The following is a 19,997-nucleotide window of genomic DNA, read 5'->3' on the forward strand; positions in this document are numbered from 1 at the left end:
CCACTGCGCCACCAGGGAATTCCCTTCTTTTTATTTTAAATATACATAGACCTTGTACCTTTGTCCTTGCTAAAAATCAGCTCTTTTGCAGGTATTTTAGGATTTTCTACATAAGCAATCACGTTATCTGTGACAAAGACAGTTTTGCTTCTTTTCAAAGCTGGATGCTTTTTATTTATTCTACTGCCTTATTAACCTGGTAGGACTTTTAGTATAATGTTAAAAAAAATGGTGAGAGCAGATATTCTTGCCTTGTTCTTGATCTTAAGGGGAAAGCTGTTCAGTCAGTGTGATGTTAGTTGTAGGTTTTTCCAAGATGCCCTTTATCAGGCTGAAGAAGTTTTCTTCTGTTCTTAATTTACTGAAAGGTTTAAATTTTTTTTCTCATTTTTTTGTCATCAATACTAGATTTATAGTTTTATTATAGTAAAAAATAGTTGTTACAGTGAGATCTACACACATATACAGAATTACATTTAAATTCATATAGAACAGTATTTACATTTTAAGTTATACCTGAAATTAGAAGATGAAGTATGGCTTAAACTTTACAACAAAGAAAAGAAAAATACATGGGAAAAAAATAGAGTTAACAGTAAAAATAGAACAATCTGTTCTTGATACATGTGGAAACTTTTTGTCAGAATGCTACATCTTCTTAATATGATTGTCTAAACCATTAAAATATGGGTAGCTCAGTTTTATTTTGTCAGCAGTTTCTTTGACAGGATTATAAACTAATGTTTTTGAAAGCAAATCCAAGCCATTTTCAACCAAGCTTTTGACATGGGATGCTAGCTTCCTGGTTTTCACTTGGGAAATGTATTCTTACAGTCCTGTAAAGATGCCACTTCTGGCCATGCTTCATTACTGGGGGGCCTCAAAGTTCTGAATGTTTTAAAGAGTTGATCAACTTATGAATTCCCATAGAAAAGTGGCTTCTTTGTTGTTAATTCTGCAAATATGGTGTCTATATGCCAAATGTCAACTGGAGTCGAGGAGTGAGCTGACCCCAGCAGTACTTCTGGAGATCTCTACCAGAGTGTTACTAACTCATGTATGTATACTCTAATAGGTATTCCAGAAGCTCTGGCAAAGCCAAAGTCAACTAGTTTAATTGTTCCTTTGTTATCAATAGATTTTGAGGTTTTAAATCTCTGTGAAGAGATCTTCTAGGCTGACAAAACACAATCCCTTGTAGGGTTTATTACAAATAACTCTTAACAAGTGAAGAATCCATGAACAGACCTGGAGGGATAGAATCCAAGTACCTTTGAGATCCAAGGAATTCAAAGATGAGATGTAACCTGGATTCTTGCGTAACCACATTTGAAGATTGACTATGTTTGGATGACAGAGTTCTAAAAGAGAAATTTCCTGAGTTGAGGCACTAGGAACACTTCCTCTTTACTTTCTAGTCTGATTTTTTCATGGCTACCACTTGACCTGTAGTTTTGTGTCTACCCTCACACATAATTCCATAGATACTTCTCCAACTTTCTCTATTTTGGAATAATCATCCACAATTACTAAATAGGAATCATAGATCCTGGATTATCATTCTGTGATAGTAGAGGATGTGGTTGGAGGTGTCAGAGGGGTGGTGGAGGCAGTGATGCAGCCATCATATCTGTGTCGCTCTTCCTCAACTTCCAAGAGCCCTGAGAGCTTTTATTATCAATAATTTTCTAATAATCTTTCTGAGTCTATTGAGATAATTGTTTTCTTCTTTTTTGTTCTGTTAGTATGTTGAATTACATTGATTGATATTTGAATGTTAAACCAGCCTTGCATTCCTGAGATAAAACCCACTGGATCATCATGTATGAATTGTTTTTGAAAACATTTGATAAATACTTTTCTATTATTTGAGGCACAGTTGCATTTCATCTGAGAGAAGCCAGGAGACTCTGCTCCCATTGGCTGCTTTTGGGAGCACAGTGCTTCCTTGGTGCTTGAAACTTGGATAAGTAGGTTTTTGTACCCCTTTGAGATCCTTGGGGGAAGTGTCCAGACTGAGACATGTGGGAATCTTGGTAGAGTGCTGATAATTTCTTGCCCCCCCGAATCAATATATTTGTTCAATCAAAGTGTTTGTTCAGGGCTTCCCTGGTGGCGCAGTGGTTGAGGGTCCACCTGCCGATGCAGGGGACACGGGTTCGTGCCCCGGTCTGGGAAGATCCCACATGCCGCGGAGCGGCTGGGCCTGTGAGACATGGCCACTGAGCCTGCGCGTCCGGAGCCTGTGCTCCGCAACGGGAGAGGCCACAACAGTGAGAGGCCCGCGTACCGCAAAAAAAAAAAAAAGTTTGTTTAGCTTTAATTTGGAGGAGGAGTTGAAAACTGGGAAAGTGAAAAAAGAATGGAGAAGGAGGACTGCTGGTAGAAACCTCAAAATAGGGAGAATATTAAGATATTAGCTACCTTAAATGACAAATATTCACTATTGAAATCATGGCCCTTAGAGGTCTTAGCTACAACTTCAGGATCATTTTGCAGTATTCCTTTAACCACACATTCTACTTTCCTGAGAAGAGTTTCGAACTTGCATTCTTCCTCTATCTATCTCCTTAATTTCCAGCGACACACCGGCATCCAGTGATGTTTGAACGTATCTTTCCTTGTGTAGTAGTGCTCCATGCAGCTGCCCGGCAGATCCACTCCTTAATTTGACTCTGGCCTGTTTCCTCTTAATGCTTTGATCCGTATTTGTCGAGAGCTCAGTGTCCCCTTCTTCGAGACTCCAGGGAGATGGGTATGAAATATTATAATAATTTTTTTTCACTCAAGGGCATTAAGACCAGGAGAAACCTCTCTTGGCCTGCCTCGGGGGCTGGGGTTAGTGTCAGTGTGTTAGGAATAGGGAGACTGAGACATGGGATTATGAAACGGAAACTTTCAGTGGATGAAATGATAAGAAAGAGTCTGGGTGGCTCCATCGAGTCCCAGATAGCTGCCACCTTCTCAAGGTTAACACACTGAGAAGGGCTAGACCCTCTTGGCTTTCTCCTGTGTTCAGGGATCTATGAGTCTGTGAAAATAGCTGCTGCGCAGAGTAGAGCATTGCAGTCTCTCTTTCTCTGTTCTCTGTCTCATTTTCCATTCTCTCCTCGATTGCCCTCTAACCTAGACTGGGACAATCAGATGACAAAAGAGATCTACTTTAAAACAAGTGCACTCAGGTATTTATAGTAAGGAAATGGACTGAATGAGCCAGCTGCTAAAAATAGATGGGATGACTTAGTCCATTCAGGAAGATTGTGGCCCAATGCATTTAGGGATAACATAAATCATTTCAGATCTAATATTTAGAAAACTTATCCCAGATTGGAATGGTTGGCCTCTTGTGAGAAATGCTATAGATTTTTCTAAACTGGTAGCAGGGGTCGGGGTGGGCTTTGCAGGGAAAAGACTTGACATCAGCCTAGACATCAGAAGATCTTCTCAAGTCTGTTTTAGTTTTCCTCCAGAGAAATTGGTCTAAGTCCTCTAAGCTCTGTACAAAACAAATGTCAGTAAACCTTGCTGAGTCCATAAGGTGGGTTTGGGGCTCTGACTTATGTTTGGGGGATACTAACTCTGTCAATTGTAGATACTCATTCAATTTTCCCACATGGGTAAGTTCTTTTAATAAACACATGCGTAGCATTTATTGAACACTTCCTGAGTGACATGCACCATGCTAGGCCCTTCTCATTCTATTTTATTTAGACCTCACCCTAACCTTGGCATATGCTCTCCTTTTTGCTGATACACAAACTGAGGCTCAGCTAGGATTTTCCGAAGCCATGTTGGTTGAGAATAGCAGATTGAGATCTGAACTCATATCTAGCATGGGGGATAGATATGGAGTCTTGCAGTATTTTTGCAATCCTCTTGGCATTTTATTCTGGGCTGTGCACTTACAGGCCCTCAATCAGTGTTTATAATGAAGGCTTTCTTGATTCTCATTATCTCTTCCTCCTTTGAGTTCAATAGCCACTTGTACTGTTCAACTTCGCATCCACTTTATGTTATCTTATATCATCCATTGTATCAGTTAGGAATGTGTTAATTTGCAAGGAAAAATACCTCAACCGATGTGGTGTTTTAAAGAAAAATGGTTGCAAGTTCTTTTTACGCCTCTAATTGAGAGCTGGCATCTGTGTCTCGTCTCCTTGAGTCTGGTGACTGCTTCGACCAACTGAGTACTGTAGAAATGACACTGATTCCTGCATGAGCCTGGATCATACAAATCCATGCAGCTTCCTTCTAGGTCTCTTGGAATGCTTGCTCTCAGAACCCAGCCATTGTGCTGTGAAAAGCCTAAGCCACATGGAGAGGCCACATGTGTTGGCACTTGGTCAACAGTCCCATCTGAGCCCAGTCTTTTATCATTCTAGCCTGGGTACCAGACACAGGAGTGAAGAAGTTTTCATGGAAATGGATTCTCCAGGGCCAGCTATTCTAGTTCCTGGGTGTTTGAGTCACTCACCCGGTTGAGTCTTCTCAACAGAGGCTCCGGATATCATGCAGTAAAGACAGACCATTCCAGATGGACCCTGTCTGAATTCCTGACCTGTAAAATCTGTGAGCTTAATAAAATGACTCATTTTAATGGCACTTTTAGAGTAGCTTGTTACACAGTACAAGTAACTGGGATATCCAGCTAGCACTGGTTTACAGCAATTGAAATATGTGTATACATGTATTTAATGTAGTAGAAGATCTAGAGGTAAGCCCTTGCTGGCATTAGTTCACTGCTCAGCTATGCCATCAGGGACCCAGGATCTTTCCATGTGTCCATATTGCCATCCTTAGTGTGTTGCCTTTGTTCTCATGCTTGTTGCCTCATAGTTTTGGCATAAGTGCTGTAGCTCCAGGCATTGCATCTGCATTCAAGTTAGGAAGAAGAAAGGACAGGCAGAGCTAGTCTCATCTATATGGTTTTATTAGGAAAGCAAAAGCTTTCCCAGAGCCCTCAGGTCTTTACTTATGTTTCACCAGCTAGAATTTTGTCACGTGTTCACCCCTCAGGGGAAGGGAGGCTGAAAAAATGAGTATTTACCTGACATATTGCTGTCCTAGTCTGGATTTGCTTAGCAAGGATACCGGAGTGCGTGAGCACCAGGTGGGCAAGACCAGTGTCTGCCACATACCTCAGTTGCTTTGCATCACTTTTTTCTGGTTGGTTCAACTAGGTGGTGAGTTTTTGAAAACAGAGACAGCGATGGTTCCTCCTCTGGAATGCTTCTTAGCATGCCATATAGCGCTGAGAATGTCACTTCTGTTTAATATATTCACCTACTGAAGAAAGAGAAGAACAATAAGGGGGAGATTTTCTAGAGCAGAGGTATTCGCATGTTTTCCTTGCATACCCCTGAAAAAAATTTGAGAGGCAGTGTACCCCCTTGTACATTTTTAACTTGGTATCTACAGTTACTATAACTTTACATAAAAATTACAAAGAATGTAATTTTGGGCAAATAATAAATACTGAAATTTAAAAAATTTTAAATAAACCTTTACATTGCCCTTTTTAAAGTTTCCAGTCTAAATACCATAATGATTTGATACTACTGTCTTCTGTTTAAAAATATACAAAAGAGCTTTTCTTTAGTAGTCAGAAAATTTTACATCATTGCTTTTTCTCCTTGAACTCACATTTTCATTCCACTTTCCCCACAGAATTTTATCCTCATGTAATATATTTTTATGCTTGAAAGTTTTTTATCGATTTCTGTATTACGCTTCTCTGCAACAAAAACATACATATAGATTGAAACAGCATTTTAAAACATTTCATGTGCCTAAAAGGCTTTAAATATTAAAACATTCCTTCTGGATTGAATTATCATTAAAATTATTATACTATGTAATTGAGAAAAGCAACATAGATATATTATAATTTTGATATGGAGTTGTTAAACACAGAAGTGAAATTCATTGGAAATGCATCTGCTGTGAGATGGATGGCATTTTAAAAACTTGTATCATGTATCTGTGGGTGAATATTACTTATTGCTTGATTGAGACAGTTCGACATCAGTTGCAAGCCAAGTTTTTGTTTATTAAGACATAAGTGCTGACGGATGTTAACTAGACTTATTGTCATCATTTTGCAATCCGTACTAGTATTGAATCATTACATTGTACACCTGAAACTAGCATAACATATTTCAATTAAAGTAAAAGGTTAAAGTGCTGAAAACGTTCACATAAGTAAGTGGAAATGTAAGGAAAATTGTTACATTTGAATTATTTGAACTGCTTCCAAGTCATATATTAAAAATCACATAGTCTATCATCAAAAATTTGTTTTAATGATCTATCAGCTGACAGCGCAAATTAGGTCCCCATTTGATTAAGTGGAAATATAAGGAAAATTGTTACATTTGAATTATTTGAACTGCTTCCAAGTCATATATTAAAAATCACATAGTGGTCTATCATCAAAAATTTGTTTTAATGATCTATCAGCTGACAGCGCAAATTAGGTCCCCATTTGATTATGTGGAAAACGCCTGACTTGGAAAAGAAATTGTAACCCGTCATTTGAGTTGCTCATTTGCAAATGGATTTTCCCCTCTCATTAGAGACATTCACAACCTCAATATTTCTATTTATTCCCTGTTTGGAGCCCTGGAAGTTTGTCCTCCAGGACACATAGTAAGATTTGGGATGTGTGAGCACTATGTCTTGCTTTTGGTAAGTGGGAGGAGGGCTACTGTGAAAGAGAAGATAGGGAAGATGTGGAAGGAGAACTTGCCTGGTGCCCCAGCTGCAGGCAGATCAATTTTAGGGGAGTCTGTAGGAAAAATGAAGATTTGGAAATTGATCTTTATCAGTCTATCCATGTCCCCAAACCAAGTCCTCTTATACCCCCAACAGCATGTGTACCCCAACTTGAAGGCTGCTGTTCCAAAAGCTGTTAGAACTCATCCTCTTGGAGAGGATGAATTTGCTTGAGTTCCCCTTTAGGCATACTGGCTCGCACTTAATGAGCTGCTCTGTGCAGTGCCTTATAGGTACCATCTTACCGAGTCCTGAGAACAATCTTAAGAGGGAGGAATCATTATCTCTATTTTGCAGATGAGAATGCAGTGGTTAAGGGAAGTAGCAGGCATCAGGCACCAAAACTGGGGTTCAAACCCAGGTCAGTGGGTTTACAGAGCCTGAGCTATTTAGCCACTGTGTAAATTGTGCCTGGCTCTGGTTACAGGGAGCATAGCTCTTCACAGGAGCTGTTGCCTGGACTGCTGTTGCTTTTATCTTTGTTTCCTTCTTGGCAAATTTCTCTAAACCCAGATGGCTGGGCCCTACCTCTAGAATTTCTGATTCAGTAGGTCTGGGGGAGGCCGAGAATCTGCATTTCTAACAAGTTCCTAGGTCTGGGAGCCCACTTCTCTAAAGCACGTCCAGCTTCATGGGAGAGATTCCCGTTTCTAATGTATTTAGGGACTGATGCTTTTTCCCTTAAGTTTCTTTTAGGGCTGAGGTTTTCATTTGCCTTGAAGTGAGTATATGTAAAATGCACATTGCATATATATTTCAATGCCTGAAACAACTTTGGAAAAACTTGTGCTGCAGGAATTTTTGCTGGAGATTATTTTGGTGGTTTTGCACACGAAGGTCCTCTGTGTCTCTGCCAAGTTGTTCACTCTGTCTGACTGGATAGAATGTCCTTTCCTTCATTCTTCACCTGTTGGTTCAGTCCTCAAGACTCATCTCAAAATAATGTCTTCTCTCTGAAATTTGCTGGTTAACTTAAGTACCTCTTCCCTGAACTCCTCTAGCCCGGCATAGAATGCTGTAGGCACAATATTGCTTACACATTCTCTCTTGCATTGGTTGATAAATTTGATACTAGCAAAGTGCCCAATAAATAATAATAGCTAGCAAACATTTAATGAGCACTTACTAAATACCAGGCATTTGCTTACATTTCCTATTTCATTAAATTCTTACAACAATATTATGAGGTAGATACTGTTATTATCCCTATCGCATAGTTGAGGAAACTGAGGCACAGAAAGGTAACTTAGACAAGGGCATACAGCTATTCAGGGCCATTTCCTTTGTTGAAGTCTCTGTGGCCTAGACTGACCCTTGGGCTTGCAGCCCCAAATACTGATCTGTCAGCTCATGAAGCTCATTGACATGAATGCACATAATTTGTGTCGAGAGAATGCCAGGCCATTGATTTGTGTGGCTAGAAATGCCCAGGGGAAAGGGTACTCTGGGCAGTGTATTCTGTCTCTTATGGCAGACTTCTCGGGAAGCCTAAGTATAAGCCTTCATTTGACTTGCTAGCACAACAGTTCAGACCGGGGGAGTTAGCGACACAGGTGCAACCTGTAGTGGCCTCGGGTTAATACAATTCATTGCTGCAACAAAGATACTGTTGGGAGCAATAGGACAAGTCCTTGGGTACTATTGCTTGGTGGATAACAGAAGAGATTCTGCAGCTAGACTGAACGGTTCAAATTCCAGCTCTGCCACTTACTAGCTATGAGGAGTTGAGCAAGTTACTCATCTGAACAAGATGTTGATAATCATGGAAACTATCTCATAGGCTTGTTTCGAGGGCTAATACATTTGCATATATAAGGAACTTAGAGGTGTGCCAAATATATAACAAGAGCTGTACTATTGTGACTATTAGTGTTGTATTCTCAGTGCCCTGTGGAGGCCTGGCACATAATAGGAGTGCTGTGCATGAATGAATAAATGAATGACTAGTTTGACTAAAACTTTGTTAGACCCTACCAATATTTACTTGAAAGCAGTCACTGTCAAAAAAAAACTAACAGTAAAGAGATACATTTTAAATTGAGACCAGTACACATGTACACACACACACTTCATGAAAACAATAAACAATACTTACTATTATTACATGTGATGCAGTCATATTTTCTATTCTATGTTATTTCATTTTTTAAAAAATGCTGGTAACTCACTAGTTGATTTTACCACCTATAAAGGAGTCAGGACAATTTGATAAACTACCTCCTTAAGAGATTTCCCCTTTAATGAACACATTCCATGTATAGATATGTTAATATCACCAGGCAGGCTTTGCATATCTTTGCTCAATCTTTAGAAGACAGACTCATTACCCTCATTCCTCTCATTTTCGAGTTCTTGGGCCCTGTATATAGGTCAGTAGAGATCATCTCCTCTATTCTGTGGCTGGCCTTGAGGTCTGTGTGTCTTTCCAGGGCCCATGGATGGAACTCTTCCATGAAGCCCCAATTTCCTCAGGGCTGGGTGGACCAGAGCTGTGACCTAAAATTAACTACATCAAAGGCCTTGAGCCTCTTTGGCAAAGTTCAAACTTGGCTAAGGAAATGCTGTCTTTACAGACTGTAGTCTCAGTTTTAACACTTTCGCTGAAGGTTGACCAGCACCAGCTGTGGAGATGGTCTTGGTCTTTCCCGGCTTCTTGGCTCACCAGATGTAAGTTTTTACCACCCTACCTCCCAAAATGGACTGTTGGCTCCTGGGCCCCCTTCCACACTGGGGAAGCCTTATGCTTGTATTTAGCCCAGATTCCTCAGGTTTTTTTTTTTTTTTTTTTAAATAAATTTATTTATATATTTTTGGCTGAGTTGGGTCTTTGTTCCTGCGCGCGGGCTTTCTCTAGTTGCGGCCAGCGGGGGCTACTCTTCATTGTGGTGCGCGGGCTTCTCATTGCGGTGGCGGGCGGGCTTCAGTAGTTGTGGCTCACGGGCTCTAGAGCACAGGCTCAGTAGTTGTGGTGCACGGGCTTTGTTGCTCCGCAGCATGTGGGATCTTCCCGGACCAGGGCTGGAAGCCGTGTCCCCTGCATTGGCAGACGGATTCTTAACCACTTCGCCACCAGGGAAGCCCTCCTCAGTTTTTTGGTGGCTGGCAAGGGTGAGTAGGAAAGTGTGCTGCTGGAGAATTATGTTCGATGGGGTGGGGTGGGCCGCAGGGTGCTGGAAGGAGAGGCTGGGTGGAGCGTGTCCTGATGTGGGTTTAGAACTGTATAGACTCTAAACCGAGGTGCCCTTTTGAAATGCACTGGCCTGACCTCCTTTTGCTGCCCTGGATTGTGCTCCCCCGTCTTTGGTCACTCTTCTTGTGTGAATGGTAAGGACAGAATCCTTGGGAAACTTTCCTAGCCATCAGCTTGGTTCTTTTCAAGGCTTGTGTATAAATGCCACATGTAATACTAGTTCAAGTCAAAGGAGAGGAAAGAAAAAGACTGTATGGTCAGGGGAGCTCGATGTGTCAGTAATGATACTAACAACCACTGCTACTATTTACTGAGCATTTCTGAGTGATGATACAGTGGATTCTGCCTCCTGATTCAAACTGGCAACTGCGTCTCTGCTCTGTTATCTTGTGGTCGAGGGGACCTCTATTCATCTTTGTTGTTTAAACATTTTAAACTCTCTTCCATTGTTTCTTTGAAATGCTAAAGCTAGCCTTCTTAAACCATGCCCATTTAGGGCTCTTGTTTTCTTCTGGCTTAGGAGGGTGTAAACCTCCACCTGTCTTCCCACGCTCCTGTCCCTCTGTTCTTCATTACTTTTCAAGAATGTTAGCGCCTTAGTATATTCCCACCCAAAGACTCAGTAATGCAGACTTTTAAGATTTAGTGATTTTGTATGTATTACACATTTTCCAAGTATTCCCTAGCCTGTTTGTTGTTGATAATTATTTTTGCAAAGTCTTCATTACTTCCTAATAGTTTAAATGTGTTTCTTGGCCCCCTCCCTCTTTCCTTTCCTGTACTTTCACTATTCAAGCAGTGGGTTGTGGATTTTGGATTTTATGGAGCAATAGTTAAAAAAAAAAGTAGGGTAACTTATGTAGGGTTGCCATCTTTTAATGTTTTTCAAATAAAAACAAATACCATTTACTTTTTTTTTTTTTTTTTTTTTTGCGGTACGCGGGCCTCTCACAGTTGTGGCCTCTCCCGTTGCAGAGCACAGGCTCTGGACGCACAGGCTCAGCGGCCATGGCTCACGGGCCCAGCTGCTCCGCGGCCTGTGGGATCTTCCCGGACCGGGGCACGAACCCATGTCCCCTGCCTCAGCAGGCGGACTCTCAACCACTGCGCCACCAGGGAAACCCCCACCATTTACTTTTAATTAATATAACCTTATTTATTTTAAAATAGTTTTAGAATTACAGAAACATTGTGAAAACAGTACAGAGAATTCCCATAGACGTCACACCCAGTTTCTCCTATTATTAACATCTTACATTCGTGTGGCACATTTATCTCAGTTAATGAACTAATATTGGTACATGATTATTGAATGAAGTCCATATTTTATTCACGTTTTCTTAGTCGTCCCCTAATGCCCTTTTCCGTTTCAGGGGCCCATCCTGGACACCACAGTCCATGTAGACTCCTCTTGGCTGTGACAGTTTCTCAGACTTTCCTTGTTTTTGGTGACTTTGACACTTTTGGCGAATACTGGTCAGATATTCTGTAAAAGGCCCCTTAATTGGCATTTGCCTGATGATTTTCTCATGATTAGGCTGCGGTTGTATGTGTTTGGAGGAAGACCACAGAAGCCAAGTGTCATTCTCATCACATATCAAGGGTGCCTACGGTCAACATGCCATCACTGCTGTTGCTGACCTTGATCACCTGGCTGAGGTGGGGTCTGTCAGGTTTCTCCACTGTCAAGCTATTTATTTATTTACTTAAGGAATGATTATATTTATTCTTTAAACACTCTTTCAAAAAACCTTAAGGATGCCTCACTTTACAATGGCTGGACACTGTCAAATTATTCTTTTATTGCCCTTTCCATACCGTTCTTTTTGGAAAGAAGTCAGTATGTGCAGCCCATGCTTAAGGAGTGGGGATTTGTGTTGCTTCTTTTTGAGGATGGAGTATCTACATAAATTATTTGGAATTCTTCTGTATGGGAGATTTCTCTTCTCCCCCATATATGTATTCAATCATTTATTTATACAAGTGTGGGATAGAATCCAATGCTACTTTATTTATTTTGTTGCTCAGACTATTCCAGCTTTGAGCACTGCTGGGGGGCGGGGGTTGTCTTTCAGTTGGCTTCCATCATTGTGGTCACCTGGGCTCTTCAGTGACATGAGCTATCAATTTCTTTTTACTCTAAGTCTTTTTAGTCTTTTTATACTTTTTAAGTCAGTTTAAGTGAAGGTTTCTGTCACTTGTAACCATAAGATACTTTTTTTTTCCCACTCAGAACCTAGATATGTTTATTTTATTTTATTTATTTATTTTTTTATTGGAGTCTAGTTGCTTTACACTGCTGTGTCAGTTTCTGCTGTACAGCAAAGTGAATCAGCCATACGTATACATGTATGCCCTCTTTTTTGGATTTCCTTCCCATTTAGGTCACCACAGAGCACCGAGTAGAGTTCCCTGTGCTCTACAGTAGGTTCTCATTAGTTATCTATAACAAATACCATTTACTTTTACCATCACTTCATAAAAGAAGTTGCCCAGTGGAGTCCTAGAAGCATGGCAGTTGCCTTTGTGGAGATGAGTTCTCAGAGAAGCTCTCCTTCCTTACTGATTCAAGTTCAGTGTAATCTCTTGGGCACCCACTGTGTGCTCAGCTCTGTGGTGGACATAAAAGAAGGATTGGAGTTTTGCCTTTACCTTCAGGGATACCACAGAGGAGACGAGACAACCAGCTATGTAGGACTGTAACTCTGGGTCTGCCTTCTCCATGAGACTGTACTCTACTTAAAGGTAAAGATCATACCCTTATGTCTCCTACGTCCCACTGCACCAGCACATGTCTGACACTTCATACGTGCTGTATCAATGTTTGCTCACTCATAATGAATTACAGGACAGTACAAGATCAAATATGTGTAGACCTTCGATTGAAGTCAATCATGTACCACTACTGTATCATGTGTGGCAGAATAGAGCAGGAGGGGGTAGGTCACAGCTGACTCAAGTTGGCAGGAAGACTTCATAGCAGGAGATGGTGAGATTGAGATGGGCCCTCAGGAATGATTAGAAGTCAGACAACCTGGCAGTAAGCAGTGGGGCTCTGTTGGAAAGCAGCTTGAGGCCCAGGGAGTAATATTCAGAAGAGGTTATGTCTTTGTTTTGTAGGGTAATCGCTTATTTGGATTTTACGGTAGCATGTGTTGGTGATGGATACCAAGGAACCTTTAGGGCAGTGGTTCAAAACTGGGAGTGATTTTGCCCCCTAGGAGACATTTGGCAACACCTGGAGACATTTTTTTGCTTAAAACTGGGGGAAGGGTGCTACTGGCATGTAGTTCTGGCAAATGGTAGAGGCTAGGGATGCTACTAAATACCTTACAATGCACAGGGCAGTCCTCTTCCCCCACCAAAGACTTGGCTGGCCCCAAATGTCAGTAGCACTATAAGTTAGAAACTCTGGGGAATTCCCTGGCGGTTCCATGGTTAGGACTCTGAGCTCTCACTGCCGAGCGCCCGGGGTTCCATCCTTGGTCAGGGAACTAAGATATCACAAGCTGTGCAGCACAGACAAAAAAAAAAAGAAAAAGGAAAAAAGAAACTCTGATGTAGGGGGATTAATATGAAAAAGGAAATAGATATGATGCTATCAATAGCATTTCATGATCATGAGAAGTGCCTGGAAGCCAGAGCTACCATTACAGGGTAGCATTTACTTCTCTCCTTCTCTCCAAGGAACTTCCTTTTCCCTCCCTTTATGGGTCTCTCTCCTGACTTGTGTTGCTGGTGTCTTTCTCTTCTCTCATTACCTCCCCTTTGGTTTCATATCTTCAGAGCTTCTACTGCCCTCCTGCAAGTCAAGAACCTCAGAGCTACCTGGGGAACTCTGGAAGGCTGTCTGGGCAATGAATAGAATTTGGAGATGAATGCAGTGGTCTTGGCCCAACATATGTCTTTACTTTCATGTCATCTAGGCTAAAAGTCATTCTATTAAGCCTCATGGGTTATGTATTTATTCAAAGGGACTTTTTTGGCTTTGTCACATTTCTAATCTGTCAAGATTTTTCTCCCCCCAGGGGTGTGATAGCTGCATTTGTTTACCTTAGGGATGACAGCAGGATATAGAGGTGAGTTTTCCAAAGTATAGTCCCTGTAACATTAATTCTCTATATTAATAAGTATTCTCTGAAAAAAAAGAGTTAAGAAAAAATATTTCAGTGGTCACTCTACAGGGTTAAACAGATATTTTAGTGTAAGACTTCTTAGAGTCTTTATTATTCATATGGGCGTTTTGAGTTTCCAAGGGAAGGCAGTGGCATTCTATAGTCTCAAACCTAATTGACCATGGGACACATTTTGTACATGTATCAACAACTTAGTTTGGGAAAGTATGGACTTCGGAGCTTTGTACCCAGAATTCACGTCTCTGCCTCCATCACTAACTCATTTCTTGGGATAAGTGCTTGACTTTTTGAAGCCTCAGCTTCCTCATCTGGAAAATATAGTTATATGTAGGCAAATAATCCTTCCTCACAAGGTATTGGGTGTTACCTCCCAATCTCATGCTTTCATGGTTGTCACATGTTTCTACATTTTGTTGTTGACATGAATGTCTTTCGTACTAAACTGAAATCATTGAGCGCCTAGATGGTATCTTATGATCTTTATATTCTCAGTTCTTCCCTCAATTCCTGGCCTATCATGGCCTCGGTAAATGCTAAATGAATCATGGGTAATGCATGTAATAGGCACAGTGCACCTTGTGCAGTCTCAGTGAATGCTGGTTCTCACCTGGCTCCTTCCCTTAGCCCTCCTCAGTGTGTAACAGCTTTTTGGAAGAGATAGGAAGGAAGGGGATTGGAGCCGTATGGTGATGGTAACTTCGATATTTTGGTTGGCTCAAGGCTTCAGGAGGTTTCATGCTTTATCTGTATGACAGTTAGCTAGTGTATATCAGAGGCTTGCTTAAGGAAGGTGTGCTCATCTATTTATAATTTTGTGCCACAGTAACATTGGTTAGCTCTCATCTGGAGCATTCTGCTCAATTTGGGACATCAACTCTCAGGAGGGGGGGATATTGGTTTCTTTAACATCCTTAGCCATGACTGCTTCTGGAAAGGATTGTGGAGAGGGCAAGGGAAACATTCACAAGCTGATGGGGGTCTTCCTGGGAGGGTTCTGGTGCAGATGGACATCTCAGATTATGATGGATGGTGAAGGAAATGACAATGTGTACAGGGATACATGTTAATCTTCTTCGTAAGAGCAGCACACTATAAAGAAAAGGGCTTTGGACTTGTATGAGCCAACCTGGATTTCAGTGTGTGTGTGACTGGGTGGGGGGTTTCCTGCCTCCTGGGCCTGAGTTTGTCTTAAAAATGAAGGTCTGGGGCTTCCCTGGTGGCGCAGTGGTTGAGAGTCCGCCTGCCGACGCAGGGGACACGGGTTCGTGCCCCGGTCTGGGAAGATCCCACATGCCGCGGAGCGGCTGGGCCCGTGAGTCATGGCCTCTGAGCCTGCGCGTCCGGAGCCTGTGCTCCGCAATGGGAGAGGCCACAACAGTGAGAGGCCCGCGTACCGCAAAAAAAAAAAAAAAAAAAAAAAAGAAGGTCTGGGGGACTTCCCTGGCGGTCCAGTGGTTAAGACTCAGAGCTTCCACTGCAGGGGGTGTGAGTTCATCCCTGGTTGGGGAACTAAGATGCCACATGCCATGTGGTGTGGCCAAAAATTAAAAAAAAAAAAAAAGAAGAAGATTTGGGGCTGGAAGATGTTTGCAGGTCTCTTTTTGTTTGATAAAGCGTGACTCTGAGACATTTGAGGGCTGTGTTGGACAAGAGAGTCTAGACTGCAGACTTTTTCTGTGGGTTTCAGAGGGCAGAACTCAGACCAGTAGGGTGGGAAGAGAAGAGGCCAGCTGGCTGCTCAATAAGAAAAAGTCATTTCAGAGGGAGGGAGAATGTAGATGAATCCTATTGCCAGAAGTGCTACCAGAGTCACCTGCCTGGGCTCTTCTAGAGATGACCCTTAAGACCCCTGCTGTCAATGAAGAAAAGTTTTATTTTAGAGTAATTTTAGATGTATGGAAAATTGTGAAGATAATGCAGAGAATTCCCACATACCCTCCATCCAGTTTCCCCTAGTATTAACATTTTATATTAGTAGGGCACATTTATTATAATTGATGAACCAACATTGATACATCATTATTAACTGAAGTCCACACTTTATTCAGATTTCCTGAGTTTTTACCTTATGTTCTTTTTCTGTTCCAGGATCCCACCCAGAATATCACATTACATTTAGGTTCCTCTTGGCTGTGATAATTTCTCAGACTTTCCTTGCTTTTGATGACCCTGACAGTTTTGAGGTGCACTGGTCAGGCATTTTGTAGACTGTCTCTCAGTTGGGGTTTCTCATGACGTGTTTCTCATGATTAGACTGGGGTCGTGTGTTTTGGGGAGGAAGACCATAGAGGTGAAGTGCCCTTCTCATCACATTGTATCAATGTGACTTTTCACTGACGATGCTGACCTTGACCACCTGGCTAAGACAGCATTTGCCAGGTTTCTCCAGCATGAAGTTGTTATTATTGTTTTTGCCCCTTTTATATCATACTCTTTAGAAGGAAGTCTCAATGTACAGCCCACACTTATGGGGTGGGGAGTCAGGCTCCCCTTCCTTGGGAGGAGTCTTTAGTTTTAAAAGAAAAAAATGTATTTGGACTCTTGTTTGTCTCCCAAGGCTCTTGCAGAGCCCCAGGTGCAGTGAGTGAGCCCATTCTCATTTTTTCCTCAACATCAGACAGCTAATCAAGGCGTGGGGATTTACTTAAACTAACAAATGATTATTCTTCCCTGTAGAAGAGTTACCAGAATGCTGAATTTGCTAATTACTCTTCTCTCTGCTTCTTCCAAGCAGTGATCTTGAGAGAGATGAGACCAATCTATCTTAAGTGAGGGCTGCAACTCAGGAAACTGGGAGGCTGAGGAACAGGGAGGGGTGCCCACTTACCAAAAATGAAGTGGGGGGAGGTGGATGCAGAACTGAAGTGACCTAAAGGGAAATGATGTGGTTAAGAGGGAATTAACCACACTGGGCCTAATTGAAATTTCTCAGTCTGTTCTATCCATCAGCATTTCTTCTGGATTTCTGCTTGTATTGATACTTCTGCTAATGGGGGTTGAGCAGAAATGTTTATCTTGGGACAGGGGCTGCTTGGAGTCTCTCTGGCCTTCTGTTCCCAACTTGCTGCCATTTCCTCCACATCAGGCCTTTGCTGCTCGCATCCAAAGCTGAACGTTTGTGTTCAATTCTGCCGTTAACTGTCTGTGTGATCTTTGAGCTCCCATTTCCTCATCTGTAAAATGATGCGTTAGTTTGACCCAGAAAGGGTAAGATAGGCATTAGTGATGCTTGATCCCTTTTCATACTTTTGGTAGATATTGCTAACTGATCACACCATTCTCTCCTGCTGAGACAGATGGGGCCTCAGAATCTTTCTCAACACAGTGCTGTAGGTATTAACTATTTTTAAAAAAATTAATTTATTTATTTGGCTGCATTGGGTCTTAGCTGTTGCCCAAGGGATCTTCATTGTGGCAGGCGTGCTTCTCTCTAGTTGTGGCGTGCTGGCTCTAGAGCGTGGGCTCAGTAGTTGCAGCGCACAGGGTTTCTAGTTGGGGCGTGCAGGCTCTAGAATGCACAGGCTTAGTTGCCCTGCAGCATGTGGAATCTTAGTTCTCTGACTAGGGAATCGAACCTGCATCCCCTGCATTGGAAGGCGGAATCTTAACCACTGGACCACCAGGAAAGTCCCAAGTAGGTATTAACTATTGATACATATCAGTTGGGGTGGGCAACATGTAAATGATTTGCCATCCCTGGACTAGAGGTTTTTTTAGGGTCTTAAGATATTAAGATTCAGGTTTATACAGTTCATTCATTATTCAGTCAACAAATATTTCTGAGTGTCCACATGTGCTAGGCATTGTGCTAGAGGCTGGGTATATGTTAGTGAATAAAATAGACATTGTCCCTGCCTTTGTGGGGCATAAAGATTGTAAATTCTTTGATAAATGTCATGTGTTGTATCTCAGTAGCTCTTAGTGTAGTTGAGGGCAATCAAAATCAGCTGATGGTGGGAGGGATAGGAAGTAGATTTCATTAAGCACCTTGGGCAAGGTTCAAATATATTATCTCATTTAATCCTCACAGCCACCTTATAAGTTAGGAAGCAACAGTCACAGTTTACAAATGAGAAAAGCAAGGCATACAGAAGAAGTTGCCCTAGAGCCAGGAGTGGTAAGTGGTAGAGCAGAGACTGAACCTTTGTCAGTCTGATGCCAAGGGCAGTGGTTTTTATACCACACCTCACTCATCCAAACTTTCTGTTCTTTCATAAAGAGAGAACATCTTCAGTAAGGAAGGAGGGCAGATTAGAGTCCACGCCACGGAGAAGGGGAGAGGATGGGCCCGTGTGGATGCTGACCTGTGGCTGCTGGCGGCCCTGGCTGGGGCTGCTGTGTGTGGCTGGTGCAGCCAGTCAGCCCAGTGGAGCAGGGGTCTGGCTAGAATGGTGATATGAATGAGGGCAGCCGAGAGAACGCGCCTCCTCCTGCCCCTGGATCATTATCATATCACGTCAGCCTGATTTCCTCCTAGGCCTACCTCGGACTTGCAATGTAACCAGTCCTCTTCCAGTTTCTACCAGCTGCTTAAAGCTCTAAGATTTCTCCCTATGCTCCTGTGCTGCCTCAAGTTGGGTTGCACCCTGGAAAGATGTGTTGAAGGAAGAGGAGGAAGGAGGCAAATATTGGACATAGTGGGTTGAACTTGCCCTCCTGCATGTGGCTGTACTCCAGGCCTAGACCTCTGTCAGGTCCTGGACACCCAGCCTGGCCTTGCTCTGTTAATACACATTTAATACAAAGCTCTCCACCAGACTTTGGCAGTTCAGCTCCTGAATGCCCAGAGTTTCATTCATGGAGACTGATGATGTTCAGAGTTCAGAGGCCCATTAGTCCTCCTTGAATAGTAGGTCCAATATGGGAGAAATAAAGGACTTTCCTGGAAAAGGAATAGGGAAGAACATCTCTGAGGCTTCACTTAAGTTACTTCCAGAGACTAGGAAGACCCCTTTTCTCTTAGGCAAGCACTCCCTTTCTTCTTCTCCTAAATAACAATTTAATGGGCTATGAGAATCTCTCCTTCCTTATGAGTGAACTAAACATCACAGTTGGTCCCTGTTGTTTTCATTCCAGTTTCCCTGAGAGCAAAGCCTGAAGCCAGGACTTGGATGCAGGTAGTTTATTTGGGAGGGGTGGTGGACACTGGGTGCACCATCAGATCTTCCTTTAGGAACGAAAGGCTGATTGCTTACCTGCTGCGAGTGCGGTGGCTGAGAGCTCTCCGCTGTCAGCCCTCCCAGGGTGGCCTGTTACAAACAGTCCCCCAGTTCAAGGTCACACCCACTTCCGGGGCTGCTTACATCCAATGACTGATGGAAGTCAGGGTAGAAAGCTCTTGTCACCTCCCCCGCAACTCAGGATAACCTGGAGGTGTCATCTCAGCTTCAGAACTCCTCTGAGGGTCGGTGGAGGCTCACCTGGTGCTTCTGTCCCTTCCCCTCCACAGGTGTTGTTGATTCCTAGAACCCTCCATAATGAACCTGACCTGTGACTGTAGCTGCCTAATGTAGTCTGGGAAAGTGGATACTAGGATGGGGTTTGCGAGCTGGATCACCATTGCCTGGCTGGCAGCGAGGACGATGTTACTCACGGTAGGTGGGGTAGTACAAGCTATAATTTGTGGTGATTTGGGATGTATACCAGTGGAAAAGAATGGATTAGCTGGTGCAGTGTATCAGCATTTGAGAAATATGGGATAAAGAGTAGCCATGAGGACAGTGAAATTGGGTAGATGTTGCGAAGCTCAAATAATGCTTTGAAAGAAGACATTGCAGAGTTGAGAGCGATCGGTCGCAACTATAAGGCTAAGTGTGAAGGCCAGAGGACTTCCTTGTGGCATGTAAAGAGGTTCTCATCACCAGCAGAAGGAGAGCAGGGAAATCTGAGGCCCAGGC

At 42.5% G+C, this 19,997-nt stretch overlaps 1 pseudogene; it reads right to left on the reverse strand.

Moving 5' to 3' along the window:
• Window positions 1–648: 648 nt before the first annotated feature.
• Window positions 649–19,997, reverse strand: part of LOC115839658 (cyclin-dependent kinase 1-like) — a 112,223-nt pseudogene continuing 92,874 nt past the window's right edge.

The sequence above is a fragment of the Globicephala melas genome, chromosome 2 (assembly GCF_963455315.2).
Source record: "Globicephala melas chromosome 2, mGloMel1.2, whole genome shotgun sequence".
In the NCBI taxonomy this organism is placed as follows: domain Eukaryota; kingdom Metazoa; phylum Chordata; class Mammalia; order Artiodactyla; family Delphinidae; genus Globicephala; species Globicephala melas.